The sequence below is a fragment of the Chenopodium album genome, chromosome 17, assembly GCF_948465745.1.
Source record: "Chenopodium album chromosome 17, dcCheAlbu1.1, whole genome shotgun sequence".
In the NCBI taxonomy this organism is placed as follows: Eukaryota; Viridiplantae; Streptophyta; class Magnoliopsida; order Caryophyllales; family Amaranthaceae; genus Chenopodium; species Chenopodium album.
In genome coordinates, this window is record NC_137850.1 from 24,486,192 (window position 1) to 24,505,812 (window position 19,621).

General features: G+C 37.8%; 1 non-coding gene across 1 annotated transcript; it reads right to left on the reverse strand.

Annotated features, from left to right (window-relative positions):
* Positions 1 to 1,935: 1,935 nt before the first annotated feature.
* On the reverse strand, positions 1,936 to 2,041 carry LOC145590252 (small nucleolar RNA R71). The gene has a single exon (XR_014101890.1). It is a non-coding gene; the product is annotated as a small nucleolar RNA R71 (small nucleolar RNA).
* Positions 2,042 to 19,621: the final 17,580 nt, after the last annotated feature.

Sequence of the window (19,621 nt, forward strand, 5' to 3'; positions counted from 1 at the left end):
ATGCAATTCAAGCTAGCTCCGCAAGCTCGAGGGCCTTGGAAGCAATGCTTTGGCTTGAGGCGTTCAAGTGCTTGGAAGATAAAGTAGCTACCCTTCTCACGAGCATCGCCTCGAGTGCACTAATGATAGGGATGCTCGGGAGCGCGGAGATTGATCGAGAAAGCGAAGGAGGCAAGGCCACGAGCACCAAGCAGGGGTGCGCGCGCGCGACATAGGGGGTGCGTGCGCGCAGACCCAGCTGTGCGCGCGCGCGGCTTGGGTGGTGCGCATGCACTGCCTGTCCCGACCCCCTTCGCTCGATTCTTTTATTTATATCCTTAGCATTTTCCTTTATAGGGGGGACGACTTATTTTGTACTCGACACTTACTTTTCCAGATTTATTAGAGATAGAAAGTAGAGAGAGAAGCTTAAGATTACTTGACTGTACTTGAATTTGATCTTTGATTTCAATTTGATCTTGGATTTCTTCTTCTCATCAATGAAAGTTTGTGAGATTTCTTTCCTTTGAATTTACTTTTATTGCAATTTCCTTTAATTCTTGAATGTTTGATTTGAATTTCATTCTTTGCTTTAGAATTAGTTGAGTGATTGAATTCCTTCTTGATTAAAATTGAAATGAATATGATTGTGATTGAATTTGTTTTGTTTTTCAATTTCACCATGATTAGTGAGTAGATTAGTTGCTAGGGAAAAGGGGAAGCATGCTTGATTGATGATTTTTGCTAGTTGATGATCCTTGATTGATTGAATTGTTGCAATTAAATTTGCTGACATAGTTGTGCATGTGATTAATTAGACTAGGAGTGATAAACCTATAAGATTAATCTAGATTGCATTTCAAATTTCAATGACATGACCCTTGATTTGAGAATTGCCTTAATTGATTGAATTTGATTGTGATTTTCCTAGTTAGCCATTCATAGTGAACCCTAGCTTGGCTTATAGGAGATAGATCTTGAATTCCTTTGGTTGCAACTATTGTTTGTCCATTGTAATGTTTGAATTGATTGAGTGATCCTTCAATTAGCATAATCATTGAACTTGCATGTGGAACATATATCCCTAGTGTTTAGTATATTGAATTTCTCGATTACCAACCCTATCTTTCTATAATCTTCGATGTAGCTTGACCTAGGATATAGCTTGCACCTACTCATTCCTTTAGGTTCGACCCTTGACTTACCATATACTCGTATTAGGTTGGTCGAGTGATTACAAATTTTGTTTGGCTCTAGGAAAGGGTAGAAAACGACCTACTTTCCCTACGTCAAAAATGGCGCCGTTGCCAGGGAGTGATATTGTTGCTTTATTATAGTTGTTGAGTCTATTTCATCTTTAATTGAAAATACATAAAGATTTTCTTTTAGGCTACACTTGTAGACGTGCTACTAACCATTTCTTTTGAGATTTTATGCATAGAGCACGTGGTCGTTCACTAGTACCATTTGATCCGGAAATTGAGAGATCCATTGCAAGGTTAAGTGGTTCTAGACGATCTTTGAGCCCTAGTACTTCAAGTGAAGAACTGCAACAAGAGGGACAAGCAAGAATGGGAGAAAATCCAAGGGTGGCGTTGAAAGAATTGGGGATTCCCGGTGCATATAGATTTGAGAGTGGGATTGCTCCACCTACAACACTGACAAATGACTTTGAAATAAGACCGGCAATGATCACTTTGATAGAGAGGCGACAATTTAGCGGGGCCAAGCATGAAAGCCCGCTAAATCATCTCAAGGAGTTTGAAAAATATTGCAATACTATCAAGGTGAATGGAATTTCCCAAGAATTCATCCTCCTTAAGCTTTTTCCCTTTTCCCTCATACGGCGTGCCTTGGAATGGCTAGACAAGGATGTCAAGCCGAATTATCTAAGGACATGGGATGAAGTGACCAAGGAGTTTCTATCCCGTTTCTATCCACAAAAGAAAACGGCGGAGGCTAGAGCTTTGATTCAAGGTTTCAAGCAAAAGCCTAGTGAGAGTCTCTATGAAGCATGAGAGAGATACAAAGAGTATCAAAGAGAATGTCCTCACCACGGAATTCCTACTTACCAAATTATTCAAAATTTCTATGGAGGCCTTAGTCTTCGAGGAAAATCATGTTTAGATGGAGGAGCCGGAGGTCCTATCATGAACAAAACGGAAAAGGAAGTGGTAGACATAATTGAAGACGTAGTGAGGTATTATAGGGATTTGCAAGATGGAAAAAGAGAGTCAACTAGCAATAGTAGCTCTTCAGTGTACTCGGTTGATCATCTAAATGCAATCAACAATCTATCCTCACAAATGACAAACTTGAGGAAGGAGGTATCCGCTATCAAGGCGAAGTTGAAAAGTGCTACCTACCAAGTTTCAAGTCTTCCCTCCCAATCTAAGGGGAGAGGTATGTCTTCTAATTCTCAACCCCCTCCCTCTTCTAGTAACATGCCTAGTGGATGCTTATTTTGTGATGATTGTGGATCGTATGATCATGATATTTCTAATTGCCCTCATGCATGTATGGATGTTTGTGATGATCAAGATGGAAATGTGAATGAGCATGTGAACTATGTGTCAAACAATCATGATTCTAGGTTTGTGAATCAAAGAGGTCAATGGAATAGGAATTACAACAACCATGGCAATTTTGACAACTACAACCAAGGTGGTGGTAATAGGAACCATGGGAACCAAAATTCCTGAGGTAACTATAACAACCAAGGTTATAATAGCCAAAATCATAACCAAAATTATGGTAATCATAACCAAGGTTATGGTAACCATAATCAAGGTAGAGGTAATTGGAACAATTAAAAAGGGGAAATTTTCAAAATAACTCTCAAAAGGGTCCCCCACCCGGTTTTGCTTCAAATACCCAAAATGATAATTCCTATGTTCAATCCTCTTCTTCTTCTCATAAAACCAATTTGGAAGAAATCATTGAAAACCAAACAAAGTTGTTGAACACTTACATGACCGTAAGTAATAAGATGCTTGAAAACCAAATTTCTCAACTTGCTAATGCTTTGAAAGACCATGCTAGCCCTTCTTCTTTACCTTCCCAAGGCCTAGATCCCAAGAGGCCGATCAATGCTATTGTCACAAGGAGTGGTAAGGTTCTTGAGGAGAGTTTGCCTAGGAAGAGTGAGACCAAGGAGGCCACAAAAGAGGTTTTGGTAGAAGATGAGAGAGATGGTGCATCTTTGAGTGAGGTTTAGATTGAGAAACCTAATGAGGTGAGAGTGGAGAAAAAATTGTTAAACCCAAGCTTCCGTATCCACAAAAATTCATGAGACACAAGTTAGATGAATAATTTGGAAGATTTATTGACATGCTCAAGCAACTTCACCTTTCTCTACCATTTACCGAAGTTGTCACCCAAATGCCCAACTACGCAAAATTTCTTAAAGAAATTTTGAGCGGTAGGAGGACTTGTGATGGTGTAGAGACAGTGAACTTGACCGAGAATTGTAGTGCAATCATAATGAAAAAGATGCCACCTAAGCTAAAAGATCTCGAAAACTTTTCCATCCTTTGTGCCATTTACAAAATGCAAATCGAGATTGCCTTGTGTGACCTAGGAGCTAGCGTTAGCCTTATGCCATATTCGGTGTACCAAAGACTTGAGCTAGGGGAACTCTTACCTACTAACATTACTTTGCAATAGGCCGATAGGTCAATCAAGTTTCCTAAGGGTAAGGTAGAGGATGTCCCTTTGAGGGTTGGGAAATTTGTTATTCCGGTGGATTTTGTGGTGCTTGAGATGGACGAAGATGCTAGAATTCCTATCATTCTAGGGAGACCATTCCTTGCTACTTTAGGTGCTATGATAGATGTGAAAAGTGATAAAATTTCACTCAAAGTAGGGATGAGGTAATAGAATTTGACTTGAATGATAGTATGAGGTATCCAAGTTCTTCTTTAGAAAATTGCATGTTGATTGATTCTCTTGATCATGTTGTGTCTTCTATGCATGAGAAATTTCTCACTTCTAATGATGCTATTGAGAATGTTTTGTTGAATAAGGAAAAGATAGGTGCTCCTAGCAAGGAGATGGCTTTGTATGAAGATATGCTTAATGGAAGCCTTGAGGATGTTGAAGAGCAAATGTGTATGAGCATTTCTAGCCAAGAAGCGTTGCAAGTGGCTACGTCAAAGGAAGGTAAAGGTGTGCCAATGGTTGAGCTCAAATCTCTTCCATCACACCTTAGGTATGAATTCTTGGGACCCAACTCCACCTATCCCGTGATTGTTAGCTCTTCCTTGAGTGAGCACCAAGCTCAAGAGTTGTGTGATGTTTTGAGAAAGCACCAAGGTGCTTTGGGTTATACCATTGATGACCTCAAAGGTATAAGCCCCGCTTTATGTACACATCACATAACCCTTGAGGAGTGTGCTCTACCTTCTATTGAGAGACAACGAAAGCTACACCCCCAAATGGGAGAGGTAGTGAAGAAGGAGATCACCAAACTTTTGGATGCGGGAATTATATTCCCTATCTCGAGTTCTAGGTTGGTCTCTCCCGTTCATGTTGTCCCAAAGAAGGGAGGCATGACCGTCATCGAGAATGAGAAAGGTGAGCTCATTCCGACGAGGACGGTCACGGGATGGAGGATGTGTATAGACTATAGACGTCTAAACACATCCACCAAGAAAGATCACTTCCCCCTTCCTTTCATTGATCAAATGCTTGAGAGACTAACGAGGCACAAGTTCTATTATTTTCTTGATGGTTATTCGGGATTTTTCCAAATCCCTATCCACCCGGATGACCAAGAGAAAACAACCTTCACTTGTCCATATTGTACGTTTGCCTATAGGAGAAAGCCGTTTGGCCTTTGTAATGCTCTCGCAACATTTCAAAGATGCATGATGAGTATATTTGGAGATATGTTGGAGGAGGAAATGGAAGTGTTTATGGATGACTTCTCCGTAGGCGGTGTTTCATTTGAGACATGTCTTGAAAACCTTGAGAAATGTTTGGCAAGGTGTGAGAAGGTGAACTTGGTTTTGAATTGGGAGAAGTGTCACTTCATGGTGGAGGAAGGCATAGTCCTTGGCCATAAGATTTCCACAAGGGGATAGAGGTGGACAAAGCAAAAATTGAGGTTATTGAGAAGCTTCCACCTCCGGTCAATGTGAAAGGAGTGAGATCTTTCTAAGGACATGCCGGGTTTTATAGAAGATTCATCAAGGATTTCTCGCTCATTTCAAATCCCTTCAATGATCTTCTTCAAAAGGATGCCGAGTTTGTATTCAATAAATTGAAGAAGGCTCTAATCTCTACTCCTATTGTTCAAGCCCCAAGATGGGATTTAACTTTTGAGTTGATGTGTGATGCGAGTGATTCGGCAATTGGAGGTATCTTGGGTCAAAGAGTGGAAAAGAAGCTACATGTGATCTATTATATGTCCAAGACTGTAAATGGTGCTCAAAGGAACTACACCACAACGGAAAAGGAGTTTTTGGCTATTGTTCATGCCTTTGAGAAATTCCATTGTTATTTGTTGGGTTCTAAAACCATTGTCTTCATGGATCATGCGGCCCTCAAGTACCTTTTTACCAAGAAAGAATCCAAGCCTAGGTTGATTCGGTGGGTGCTCAAACTTCAAACTTTTGATATTGAGATTAGGGATAAGAGTGGAGTAGAAAATGTTGTGGCGGATCATCTCTCTCGTCTTGAAGATTCTCAAATTCATGATGATGGTTCTCCAATTGAGGATAGGATGCTAGATGACTTCTTATATGCTATTGAGGCAAAGGAGCTCCCATGGTTCGCCGACCTAGTGAACTTTCTTGCATGTGGGGAGTTTCCACCTTCCTTTTCTAAGAATCAACGAAAGAAGCTCAAGAGAGAGGCAAGACACTATGTGTGGGATGATCTCATCTTGTACAAGCGAGGAGTTGATGGCTTACTTAGGTGTTGTGTTCCAAATGAAGAGGTGCCTAGTGTTTTGAAGATGTTCCACTCGGATCCGAGTGGTGGCCATATGGGTGTTTCTAAAACCGCCACCAAGATTCTTCAAAGCGGTTTATGGTGGCCACATCTCTTCAAGGATTCATGGGGTTTTGTTAAGACATGCGACCGTTGTCAACGAGTTGGGAATATCTCCAAGAGAAATGAGATGCCTCAACAACCTATTCTTGAATTGGAGGTATTTGATGTTTGGGGAATTGATTTTATAGGACTGTTTCCCTCATCTTTTGGAAATCAATATATTCTTGTGGCGGAGGATTACGTGTCTAAATGGGTTGAGGCTATTGCTTCCCTAACTAATGACCACAAGGTGGTAATGAAGTTGTTCAAGAAGGTCATTTTTCCAAGGTTTGGTGTACCAAAGGCAGTGATAAGCGATAATGGTTCTCATTTTATTCACAATGCCTTTCAAAAGATGTTGCGAAAGCATGGAGTTTATCAACGATTTGGCCTTCCATATCATCCTCAAACAAGCGGCTAAGTTGAGGTTTCAAATCGTCAAATCAAGTTAATCCTTGAAAAGACGGTTGCAAGGAATAGGAAGGATTAGTCGGACAAGTTGGATGATGCTCTTAGGGCTTATAGAACGGCTTTCAAGACACCTATAGGTACCACTCCATACCGCCTAGTCTATGGCAAATCATGCCATCTCCCGGTAGAACTCAAACACCGTGCTTTGTGGGCAATCAAGAAGATAAACTTTGATTTGGCAAGTGCGGGGGAGAAAAGGTGGTTAGATCTTCATGAGCTAGAGGAGTTTCGATTTGATGCTTATGATTGTGCTAGTATTTACAAAGCTCGTTCCAAGGAAACTCATGATAAGATTATTGAGAAGAAAGAGTTTTGTGTTGGTGATAAAGTTCTTCTCTACAATTCAAAAATGAAGTTGTTTCCCAAAAAGCTCATGTCAAGATGGAGCGGTCCTTACTTGGTTAAGAATGTCTTTCCTAGTGGTGTTGTAGAGGTTTCAATGATGGATTCTTCGTCTCCGTTTAAGGTTCAATGGCCATCGACTCAAGAAGTATTTTTATGGTGCTTTTGTTGGCCTTATTCACATATTGCTTCTCCGACAACCACCTTAATAGGTGGAGAACGTCGAGCTATGATGTTAAACAAGCGCTTCCCGGGAGGCAACCCGGTTTTCTAACCCTTTTCTTTTGATTTTTCCATTCTCTATATTTCTTTTATTTTTGAGAACTTTTCTTTGTTTTCTTCATTTTAGGTACCATGAGATTGGATCGAAGAAAATTTCCAACAATTTCGGTGTTAATTCAAGGTTTCATGAGGTTTGGTTAAGCTTAGGTGAAGAAGTTTGTTGGGGTTATATGCTCCCGTGTTTGCATTTTCATTGATTTTCTACTCTTTTTCGAGTGAATTTTCAACTATTTTTGTATAATTTTTAAGCACTCGATCATGACATTCGTTAGCGCCAATGAGAGCGCAACATGAGAGCATATTCAAGGGCAAATTTTTCTCCCCCCTAAGCCTTTATGTGGTGCTCACGCATCAGGGGTTGTGCGCACGCACCACAGGGGTCAGAGATTTTGACCCAATTTTGATGAAATTTGTTGATTTTTGAACCCGCCCATTTCCCCCTCCTACCTGCGCGCGCGCACGCACCCCCTACCTGCGCGCGCGCACCACAGGGGTCAAGTATTTTGAGTGTTTTTGGTACGTTGCAAGCCCGAGCATAGCCCCCCCTGCTGCAGCTGGTGCTCATGCACCCCTCAGCTGCGCAAACGCACCAGCCGCAGCAGCTATCCACACCCTTTTTTGTGCCCCTTTCATTCCCAAACCCCCCTATTCACTCCTTTCTCTCTCCCCGACTTCCCCTTCATTCCTCTACTCTTTTATCTCCCATCAAACCCTTTCAATTCCTTTGAAAATTCAAGCAAATTCATCCTTTTATTTTCAATTCATCATAAAATTACATTAACCACAATCAAATCTTTTAAAAATTAAAAAAAAAAAAAAATCTGAAATTTGGAAATTTAGGGCTATATTCTAATTTTTGAGGGTTTGTGTTGGTGCTTGGAACTTGTCTTTGGGTGTTCTAATTGTTGTATATTCTTCAATTGTGCAATTTGCAAGTAATTCAAAGCTTCATTGAGGTATAATTTCTCACTTTCTAGTCTTCTTCCTCATTTTTGAAGCTTGAAACCCTTGTTTTTGCTTTCATGGTAGAACTCCATTGTTGGTTCTTTTAGCTTGTAATTTGTGTTGAATGATGTTATTGGATGTTATATTGAAGCTTTTTCATGATGAATTTGTATACCTTGCTTGAATCCTTGATTCACCATTGTTGGTCATTTTCTCTCTCATGGGTATTTTATATGATAGTTTCATTTCTTTGATAATTCAATGTTTTGGGATTAATTTGCTCATAATGATTCATGATTTGGTCTTTTGTGTCCAATTTTGCCTTTACTTCATGACTAGTTGCTTCAAGCTGATGTCTCAATATTCATGGCATTGTTCATGTGTGACCATTTCTTGTTTCATTTTTGAATACCTAATGTTTGTGCTTGACTTTAAAGCAATTTCTTTTAAAGCTTCTTGAGCAATGATAATTGTAAATGAATTGCTCATGGATTGCTTTGCTTCTTGTAGATGGCCCCTATCCGTCATAAGAAGCGTGCTAGAACAAGTTCAAGCAATGCTAGGCATGTTGTTCCACCTCCTCCCGAGGTGGTAGAAACATACGGCATTGAATTATCTAAGGAATTACATTGGGATCGGTTCAAGAAACTATCCAAGCGGAAGCTCAAGTCAACAAGGTTCTATAATCAAACAACAACCAAGCTACTTGGAATTGACGATGACGTTCGCTACCTAGCCAAGAACCTCAGTCTCTTAGAGTTCTTGGATTTCAGCGCCCTTACCTATGCTAGGGTGACGTATGAGTTTCTATCATCCCTTGAAGTGGTCCGAGGGTCAAGTGGTGACTCTTCAAGAACTTTGACCTTTCAACTTTTCAATAATGATCATCGGTTGTCGGAGTCACAACTTTGTTCCTACTTTCGGTTTCCTTAGGCCGTCGATGAAGACCATCTTGTCTATCCGGCCAATGGTAAAATGACTAGCGGATATGATGAACTCAAGTGGTGGCGGCGTATATCCGATGAAAGGAAATATGAGCCTCAAACTTCCAAGTCCGCATCGATTGTTTATCCGGCTATGAGATACTTTAATCGTATTCTCACCTATGCCCTATGTTCTAAGGACTCTTTGGGAGCTATTTCATGTGAGGAACTTTGTTGGCTATGGATTGCCGACCAAGAGTCGCATGAGATCGAGCTTGTAGATTTCACTCAACATTTGATCAACCGATTTCTAGACATCCGAGATGGTGTTTCGCTTTCGGGGAGCATCCAAATCGGAGGCATGATCTCTATCCTCGCACTTTGCCTCAATGACTCATATAAAGATTTGCTATGCGAGATCCCTCCGATAGTCGACCCTCGGGAGTGGACACCTTCTCATTTCCTCAATGTTTATGCCCTTGTAAACCAAAAAGTTCCTTGATCGTACCAAGAAGCATAATATTTTCATATGGAAGGTGTCCCGAGTGAAGGATTGGTTCTTGATTCCGAGTAAGGAGGCTACAAACCGTAAGACAAAGACAGATTCTTTGACTTGGAGACCTCAAAGATGCAACATCGACCCTTCTCTTCGGAAGAAGACTAATCATACAAGAACCGCCTCAAATGATGCCCTCTCGACGGACTTCCAAGCTTTACCCCCGGTTGAACGGGGAGGTACTCCTATCCCTCCTTCTACTTCTTCTTTTACATTTGATTTATCTACTATTCATGCCAAGTTAGATTCCATCACTAATGTCATGTTTTCCATGCCTTTGGGGCGTGATTCTTCTCTTGGCTATGATTTTTATGCTAATCAATTGTATGACTACCATGTGAGGAGGGGGGAGATTGAACCTTACTTGAACTACCCATACCTCCCGGTCTAATAAGGACCTATCCCTCAATGGGAACCCTTTGACCATACCGTGGGTCTTAGACCTTGTTACCCCTATTGGGAGGGTCCTCATATCCCTCCTAGAGCTATCATGGGAATCACCCCGGCCACTTACGACTATAAGCGGCCCGGTGGATGCGATTATACATATGATCCCGCGAACCCTATGCCTTTACCGAACCCCGAGACTTTTGGTAGGTGGGGATTATCAGGAGAGCCGGTTTTGGATGATTGGTCTCATTTCTTTGCGATAGACTGTGCTAGGAGGGAGGGGAGGTTAAAGGGGAAAGCTCCTATAGAGGTGAGTGAGATGGCTAGCTCGGTTCATGTTTTAGAGACCGGTGAGGGGAGTTCTCATTCTACCCTTTACCATAGTGCGAAATGAGACTATTGTGGCTACCCCCTTTTCTTTTGTGCTTTATATGCTGTTCTCTTTTGCCTATATGTTATTAGGTTTAGAGTTTAGGGGGTACTTCATTCTGAGCTTGGGGGTGATTTATGTTGTTTGTGTGCTTCACTGTTTCCCTCCTCGCTTTTGTAGTTCACTCTTGGTCTATTTTGCTTCTGGTATTGATCCCTGTGTATCTCATGGTTCTCTGGCGATGATGATGATGTACTTCTGTTGATTTCTCTGTCCAGTTCTTGGTATTGTTGTTTGTTTCGCTGATCGCTGTCTGCTGTGTATCTCTGCTTCTTTATGATTATGCTTCCTGATAATGATTGTTTGTTATCTTGTTTCCTGACTCTGATTCTATCTAATGATTCTGTTTCTTGATTTTGTTACTTGAAACTATTCCTGATGCTATCATATATTGCCTTTTCATTCTTTGCACACAGTTTCTCTTTTATATTTTTCTTTTCTTTTGTATTGAAGTTACTAACAATTTTCTTTGTATATAATTTATTTTCTTTCTCACCTTGCTTCATCGCTTATGCTTTGGATATTAATGCTTCATTAAGGTGCTCTTTCACTTTATTTGATGTAGCATAGCTTCGATGCCTGGTGAGATCTTTCTAATCTTCTTCTTTTTATTTTCTTTTCTTGGATGCTTAGTTTAGGTTTAGATTAGGAGAAGTTGAACGGTTCGAGGATGTTTGCTTTTTAACACCTTAGTGTGTTTGGGAACATTGGCGTTGTAGCCGAATGTTCACTTGTTTGTTGATTGGGATATATGTGTTCGCTTACTTCCTTGATACTTTCTATTTCTCTTTTGCTTTTCAATCTTTCTTCTTTATTTCTTTTCTTTTTCTTCTTCTAGTAGATATTTCCTTTTTGTTTTCCTTTTTTCTTTATGCTTCTTTATCTCCTTTCTCTTACATTTCTTTTTGCATTTTGCTTTCTTATGTTTTACTTTTACATCTTACCTTTGAAAAAAAAAAGTTTTTTAAATAAAAAATAAAATGTTTTTGAGGCATTGCTTTTCTTTCTTAATGATTTTTCTTTTGCTTTAGACTTAGTACCACTTGGACTTGCACATTGGCTATCATTCTTCCTAAAAACAATGGTTTGCATGGTTTGAGAGTATCTTTGGTTGATTCTAGGATAGAGTATGCTAAGGTAGTCGTTTAGAACTATTGGGACCTTGAAACCGGATTCTTTTGTTTTTGAAAACTCGCAATTGTTCCCCTTTGGTGAATTTGAAGCTTTTAGTAAGTTTTTGCTACAACCATGTGAGGTTTCATTGTTTTTCAAGCCTTTTACAATCACTTGCATGAGCGGCATGGATCCTTGACTATTGCGGACCTAATCTTGAATCTTGACTCATAATTCTCAAACACGAGATCGAACCATCTAGGGAGGACAAATGCATTTTTTCGGGGTGGTAATTTTTCTTTTCTAGGTTAATCTTCTTTATTTTTAGTACTTGGGTTTACATTTGCCTACTTGCTAACCATTTGAGCCTTTTCCCTTCTTTTCAAGCCACATCCTTACAACTTTGAGCCTTTTGTTTCTTTTTGTTCCATTTTTGGTTTTTGTGAAGCAAATGATCATGTTCTTGGAGATTGTGGTATATGAATTTGCATATTGATTCTTATTTGTAAGAAAGCTTGTGTTTTGTATTTCTTGTGAATACTGGCAAGTGAATAAATGAAAAATCCGTCCATTGTTACAAGAGGCGAGGACTATGAATAAAGTGAAAAACGGAAAATTAAAAAACAAATGAGAAAAAGCAAAGCAAATTCAAAATGCTTTGGCAAAAATTGATAAAAAAAAAAGTGAAACATGAAAAAGTTCAAAAACATTTTGATGTAAATACTTCTTCCTATCTTTCGCATTGAGGATAATGCTTTGTTCAAGCTTGGGGGGAAGCGTTTTACGCTTTTTGTATATATGATTGTGGTTATAGCTTTGAATAAGCTTGGGGGTGTTAGTTTGTTTTTGTTTGATGACTACTTGGTTTTGGTGTTAAGATTTGGTCAATCTTTGCTTCACAACTTAGGTGTACCACCAAATTCTAAATTTTAAGCCTACCCCCAACCTTTTGCCTTTACGTTACAACCTTTGGGAAAGCCCTTTTGATCTAGTGGTTGAGATACATACCGAGGGAGGGCATTATGAGTTAAAACGTAAGGAGAAGGGATGCAAAGTCAAGATGTCGAGAAAACCTTAAATCTATTGTTTTTTCGGTTCCTTCGAGGAACTATAGAGATGCTTGCTAAAAGAAGATTTGAAGCCAATTGGGAAAATGTGTTAAAATTGTTTTTAGATGAAGGTGAATTGCGTTTTTGTAGTTCTCTATACTTAGCATGTCCTATGTTTCAATCAACCCTCGATATCTTAGAACGTGCTTACCATTGTTGTTTTAGAAAGTTTGATATCCTCTCGTGTTTTGATCATGTGCAAATGTCCATTGTATAAGCACCTCTTTTCTTTTTAAGGTTTTAATTTTCTCTTTTCTCCTATTATGCTTTGACTCCTTTTAATAAAGAGTTATGGGTTAATCTCTTAAGAAACCTTTACGAGAGCATCACTCGTCCTCTAGGGCGATCTAGGGTTTAAATGACATGTCTTTAGTTGCTAAAATTGACCGTGATTCCTACGAAAGTGAGTTAGTGTACATTCTTCTATTCTCTAGTATTTCTTGTTTCTTGCTTACCTAAATAATGTCATCATTTTCCTTTAAGTTTGATTTTTGTTTTGCTTGAGGACGAGCACAAGTCTAGCTTGGGGGAATTTGATGAGTGTCATTTATGGCACTCTTAGGCTAGGTTTTCTTTATAGTTTTACTCTCATTTTTAGTCCTTTTTGCCGTGTTTTTTATATAATAATGCTTGCTTTGCGTGTTTGTGTGTAAGTTTAGAGAAATGCATGCTTTTAATGGTTTTCTTGTCATTTTGTTCATTTCTCGACTATTTCTCTCGCTTCTTTGTTTCCTTGAATTGTTTTGTAGGTGTGTTGAGTTTCCCGAGGTTTGATCACCAAGGAGAAAGCTCGAGCGCATTCAAGAAAGTTGATGGAGCTAAGTTCGGGACTCCAAATATACAATTCAAGCTAGCTCTGCAAGCTCGAGGGCCTTGGAAGCAATGCTTTGGCTTGAGGAGTTCAAGTGCTTGGAAGATAAAGGAGCTGCCCTTCTCACGAGCATCGCCTCGAGTGCATTAATGATACGGATGCTCGGGAGCGCGGAGATTGATCGAGCAAGCGAAGGAGGCAAGGCCACGAGCACCAAGCAGGGGTGCGCGCGCGCGACATAGGGGGTGCGTGCGCGCAGACCCAGCTGTGCGCGCGCGCGGCTTGGGTGGTGCGCATGCACTGCCTGTCCCGACCCCCTTCGCTCGATTCTTCTATTTATATCCTTAGACTTTTCCTTTTTAGGGGGGACGACTTATTTTGTACTCGACACTTATTTTTCCAGATTTATTAGAGAGAGAAAGTAGAGAGAGAAGCTTAAGATTACTTGATTGTACTTGAATTTGATCTTTGATTTCAATTTGATCTTGGATTTCTTCTTCTCATCAATGAAAGTTTGTGAGATTTCTTTCCTTTGAATTTACTTTTATTGCAATTTCCTTTAATTCTTGAATGTTTGATTTGAATTTCATTCCTTGCTTTAGAATTTGTTGAGTGATTGAATTCCTTCTTGATTAAACTTGAAATGAATATGATTGTGATTGAATTTGTTTTGTTTTTCAATTTCACCATGATTAGTGAGTAGATTAGTTGCTAGGGAGAAGGGGAAGCATGCTTGATTGATGATTTTTTCTAGTTGATGATCCTTGATTGATTGAATTGTTGCAATTAAATTGGTTGACATAGTTGTGCATGTGATTAATTAAACTAGGAGTGATCAACCTATAAGATTAATCTAGATTGCATTGCAAATTTCAATGACATGAACCCTTGATTTGAGAATTGCCTTTATTGATTGAATTTGATTGTGATTTTTCTAGTTAGCCATTCATAGTGAACCCTAGCTTGACTTATAAGAGATAGCTCTTGAATTCCTTTGGTTGCAACTATTGTTTGTCCTTTGTAATGTTTGAATTGATTGAGTGATCCTTCAATTAGCATAATCATTGAACCTGCATGTGGAACCTATATCCCTAGTGTTTAGTATATTGAATTTCTCGATTTATCTAGCTTTCTCGGTACCTTAGTTACCAACCCAATCTTTCTACAATCTTCGAAGTAGCTTGATGTAGGCTATAGCTTGCACCTACTCATTCCTTTGGGTTCGACCCTTGACTTACCATATACTCGTATTAGGTTGGTCGAGTGTTTACAAATTTTGTTTGGCTATAGGAAAGGGTAGAAAACGACTTACTTTTCCCTACGTCATCATTACTTCCAAAGGAAAACAAGTATAAACTAAAATAATAAAGTGTAGACAGCTGATTGTGTCTCCCCAAAAAACCAAACCCGGTGATGAATATCTTTCACGTCATTGATTATCGAACAAGGTGAAAGGTGAAAAGTCTTGTGATGCGGTCGTTTTAATAAAAATACTTCTTTCTGTTTTCGAAAATACTTCTTTTCGTACTCTATTTATGGAAAATGTTCCGTCTAGTTTAGTTTGGTCCATGATAAGGGTCTAATAATAGTGTAGTTGGATGGGGCTTGAAAATAACTTTCCAACGTTATATTATAAGCCCAATTCCAATAAATAATGAAGAAGTTATGGCCAAAATATTAAATTGGGTCCGAAATGAGTTTTATATACGGCCCAATGATCAAGAGGAGGGTCCATTAGTTATTATTCCTTAAATCATTAGGATTAACTTTAATCTACTAGAATAATCTAGAAGGTTCATTTAAATTCTAGTGGAATTAGGATTAATAATTATATTTTTTAGAAAATGAAGAATTTTATTTGGAATAAAACAAGTGTTTTAAAAGATTAAATCTGGTTTTAATTATGATAAATACAGAGTTTAATTACTTAATTATATTAGGAAAAGGACTCCATACAACGTTTTTATCTTTTCAGCACAATCGCCAAACGACAGCTTCATCGCAGCGCGTCATGATGGACACTATCGCGCCGCGATGGAAGTAATGTTACTCCGAATTGAATTCGATCTTTTCTGATTGTTTTCGGGACTATTTTCTCTATAAATAGGGTTGGTATCCCCCATTTTCAAATCATCAAAAATCATCATCTCTTCTTTCTCTAGAAGCTAGAAGCTTATTCTTTCTCCCTTATACTTTCTAGCCTAGCCTTTTTACAAACACAATACCGCATTCACGAGTTCTAGACACACCTAGCCGAGTTCGAAGTTGCCTTCGCCCTAGACATGAAAAGGTTGATAATTTTTGAGGGTTTGGTCCCAAATCTTATTTCAATTCTTTGATTAGATTTACTGTTTAATATTTTTATTGAATTTACTAATGTGTGTTGTTTTGATACAAAGAGATATGAGGCAACAAAGTAAGTTGTTTTATTGCTCTATTTCTTTAGAAAGCATGCTTAGATTATTATTTTAATTCCTAGTATCATGTTAGGATGTTATTTATTGCTTTCTAGTATCATGTTTAGGTTGCTTCCTATTTCTTATATCATGTTAGTATCATGTTAAGGTTAAATCTTTGATCTTTATTGTTTAGTGACATGCTAGGATTTGTTATTCATCATGTTAGTATCATGTCCAGGATCTTGCTAATAATATTATTATGCTTTATTTAGATTTTTTATGGTGATGATGATTTGTTGTGTTAGTAATTTATTTTGTTGCTTGATATTATTATTGTTATTGCTTGATCACGCCCTATCTTGCATGTTTAAAGGGAATTTGTACTTGAAATGACGCTTAATAAGATAATTAATAATTTTATTTAGGTTAATGTGGTTTTAATTCAAGTGATCGCCAATAATAGATCGCCAATAATTTTATTTAGGTTAATGTGGTTTTAATTCAACCAACATAGATTAAACATGTTTAGGGTTAATATATTGATTGTATGTTAGTCAGAAAGCGCATATGAATATGAGAAGAATAAAGTAGAGGCCTATTTAGGGCAAGTTCAATCTCTTTTAGGTTTGATTTGTACCTTAATCCCTGAATATCCAGTCATGGTTTCACACCACTATGGAGTTAGCAATCTCATGGATCGTGAAGGGGTGTAACCTTCACCCTGTGAATGGTTTACAAGTTCCTAAAACTTGTTGGCGACTCTTTTGCTCTAGCTTCCTTCCCTTTGGACGCCACCATGCTTAAGTGTATGATCACAGTGGGGCTCAAGTGTGGGATGCTTGAAATATTCCCTACATAAAGGTTCATTAAGTTAGAAAACAGAACAAGGCATTTTTTTTTCAAAGGCAAACAAATACAGACAAAAATAACAAATGGTCATAACCTAAAGAAAAAATAACAAAGCATTTACTGTCTTAGGCAAACAGATATAAACTAAAATAGCAAAAGGTCATTGCCAACAGAACTAGATCACTGCAATTACTTTCAAAGGCAAACAAATCAACACCAAAATAACAACAGATCATTGCCAATAAAAACAGAAGGGTTAAGTTTGTTTTTTAAGTTGGAAAAGAGTGTCAATATCAATTCAAATCAAATTACCTGTGCAGTTTGTGTTTTTTCATTGCTTTTCTTCCCCTTTTTTGGCTTTGATGATGATGATACCTGTATCGGTAAATGGGGAGGAGTAGTTGATAGGTCAGTCATTAAAAGTATTTATTGTAATGACTAATATTTGAATGAGGGATTACATATTAACCTTTTTCAAATTCACAGTGTTTTCGCCAATCTGACTTAATTGTCTCTGCCTAGGCCTCCTAAGCGACCTCTTCTCCGAGTTTGATTCTGGTTCACCTTTATCAGTCGTTGTTATTGCTTTTGACTTTAGAGTATTCACTTTGATGTCAGGGCTTTTAACATTATCTTTTGGTTTTTTGTCCTTAACTTTGTCTTCATCCTCATTAAGGTCCTTGAGTGTTTCCAAACCCGGGGGAAATTGAGGCTCAGTGAAATGGATATTTCTAATGTCGAATGAGTCAACATCGAAGCCTGTAAAATGTTTTTCTTCTTCTTCGCCTTCGTTGCCAGTATCATTAACTTCTAGCTTTCGCTTAGTTGTTGAGACATGTGAGCTAAATATCAACTCGCCATAAGGGCTTAGGAAAGGAGAATATGAACAATTTTGATGCGAAGTTTTACCAACGGTGTCGCCTTCTTTGTCACTCCTACAATCAGTTGATTCTGGAACCTTTGATGTACTGTTTAATATACTAGCAGCAACATAGGCAGCGAGTTTAGCCAATGTCGGCTCTATGTTTGACAATTTGTCTATTATTTCTTTTTCCAATAAATTACTTTTCTACAAGGATAAAGCAATATTAGAGATCATGAGGGATTTGAATATGGAATTAAACCATTCTCAATGAATTTAAATTCGTTTACAATATAAACCCTATATGGACGAACTTAATGTTCATAAATACTTCCTTCAAAACATAAAAAGTTGTTCATGGTTGATCCATACATAGAAAATAAAATTGAACTATATTCAAGTAATTGTAAAAATAAAGAACAAAAATGAAAATCAATTTCGAGTATACTTACATCTGCTTTAGCCTTTTTCACCATAATTTGAATTCCAAAAGTAATTGTGCATACTATGAAACAAATTCGGTTGAAAAGAGTGTTCGACAATGATAAGGATATGCAGCGCAGAACCCTATCGCTGATGTTTGTAAAGATTTTTATAATTTACAAGATAACAATCATTTAAGTTTTAAAAGATAATAAATTAGGAAAAGATCCTAAAAAGAATAACGGATTTCAAATATTTAATCTTTTTAAAATTTAACAGATAATCAATTAGGAAAAGATCCTAATTAGAATAAGTGATTTCCAATATTTAAATGAAATTTCTAAATTTAAACAAATATTGATTCCATAATTTGTGTTTTTCAAATAATTACGTTAGTTTAATTCAAATCTTTGTCCAGGTTCATCGTAATATAAATTGCAATCGAAGTACATTCTATTCTAATAATTGGAAATGTCCAATATAACCTATGGTCTTAAGTATTTCATAATTAAAATGTTGCAATAAGGTGATATCCTATTTATATATGGGTTAATTCCTTATATACAAACAAGTTTTATAATTCGATCTTCGTTTTTTTGGATCAAACAGGGTTTTGAAAAAAACATGTTATGGTTTCTTCTCGGATTTTTCGACGAACATAGATTACCGTAAAACTTCAATTTTTTTTATTTCTTTAACATAAATTCACTATTTTTGCATTCGATCCTTGTCATTGTACAATTAAAACCTATTTTTTCAAGAATTAAGAACCCACCCACAAGATGAAAGAACCCAATTAACTACCATAAAATTGCGCAAGGGTTTTATAAATCTGATAAATTTTTTCGGTCTCCATTGATGCACGATTGAATGTAAGGTACTTGGAACATAAATTTGTGGTTAATTTCATTAGTTGATGAGCAAATTTAAAGAACGGTGAAGAACAATGATGAACATTGATGAACTTCGAAGAAATTTTTTTTGATTTTTATTTTTTTGTTTAATCTTTATTTTGGATTTTATTAAAAATAGATTTTAATAAATTAATTACGAAAATTAAAAAAAAATTTCAAAAAATACAATAATTAATTATTGTTGGGTTTCGGAAGTTCGACTTCCCGCGGAATAGAACCTGACCCCAAGACCCTCTCACAATTAATATAACTAAATGACATAAATAACAAGAATGAGAGAAAAGACGATCTTACCCTTGTCGTGTGCTTCCCTCACACCCCGGAGCTTTTACTTGAAAAGCAGAGTCTTGCAAGTGCAAAGACCTCCTACACTATCCACCAGCAACTTGACCCGATCGGTCTCTTACTCGGAGTTTAGCTGAGTCGGACCAAAAAACTACTCAAGTATTATATGAACTTAAAGGTTTTCCTCAAGTGGAGATGCCTTTTTGAGTTCCTACTCAAGTGATTTTCTCCAATTCCCAAGGAGGGTATTTATAGAGAATGTCATATGAGAATTCCACTCTCCATCAATGTGGGAGAGTTGGTAAAATCAATTTTCTCACTTTATTTTTAAATAAAAAATAAAAAGAAATCCTATACAAGTAATTAATCAACAAGTGGCATTCATAGAAGGAGAGGGTAGGTGAGTACCACAAGGGGAGGGGACCATTCCTTCCTCCCCAAGCTTCCCTTTAGCTGCCCTTCTCTTGCCACACGGGCAAATCCCCGCGCGCTACGTGGCGCC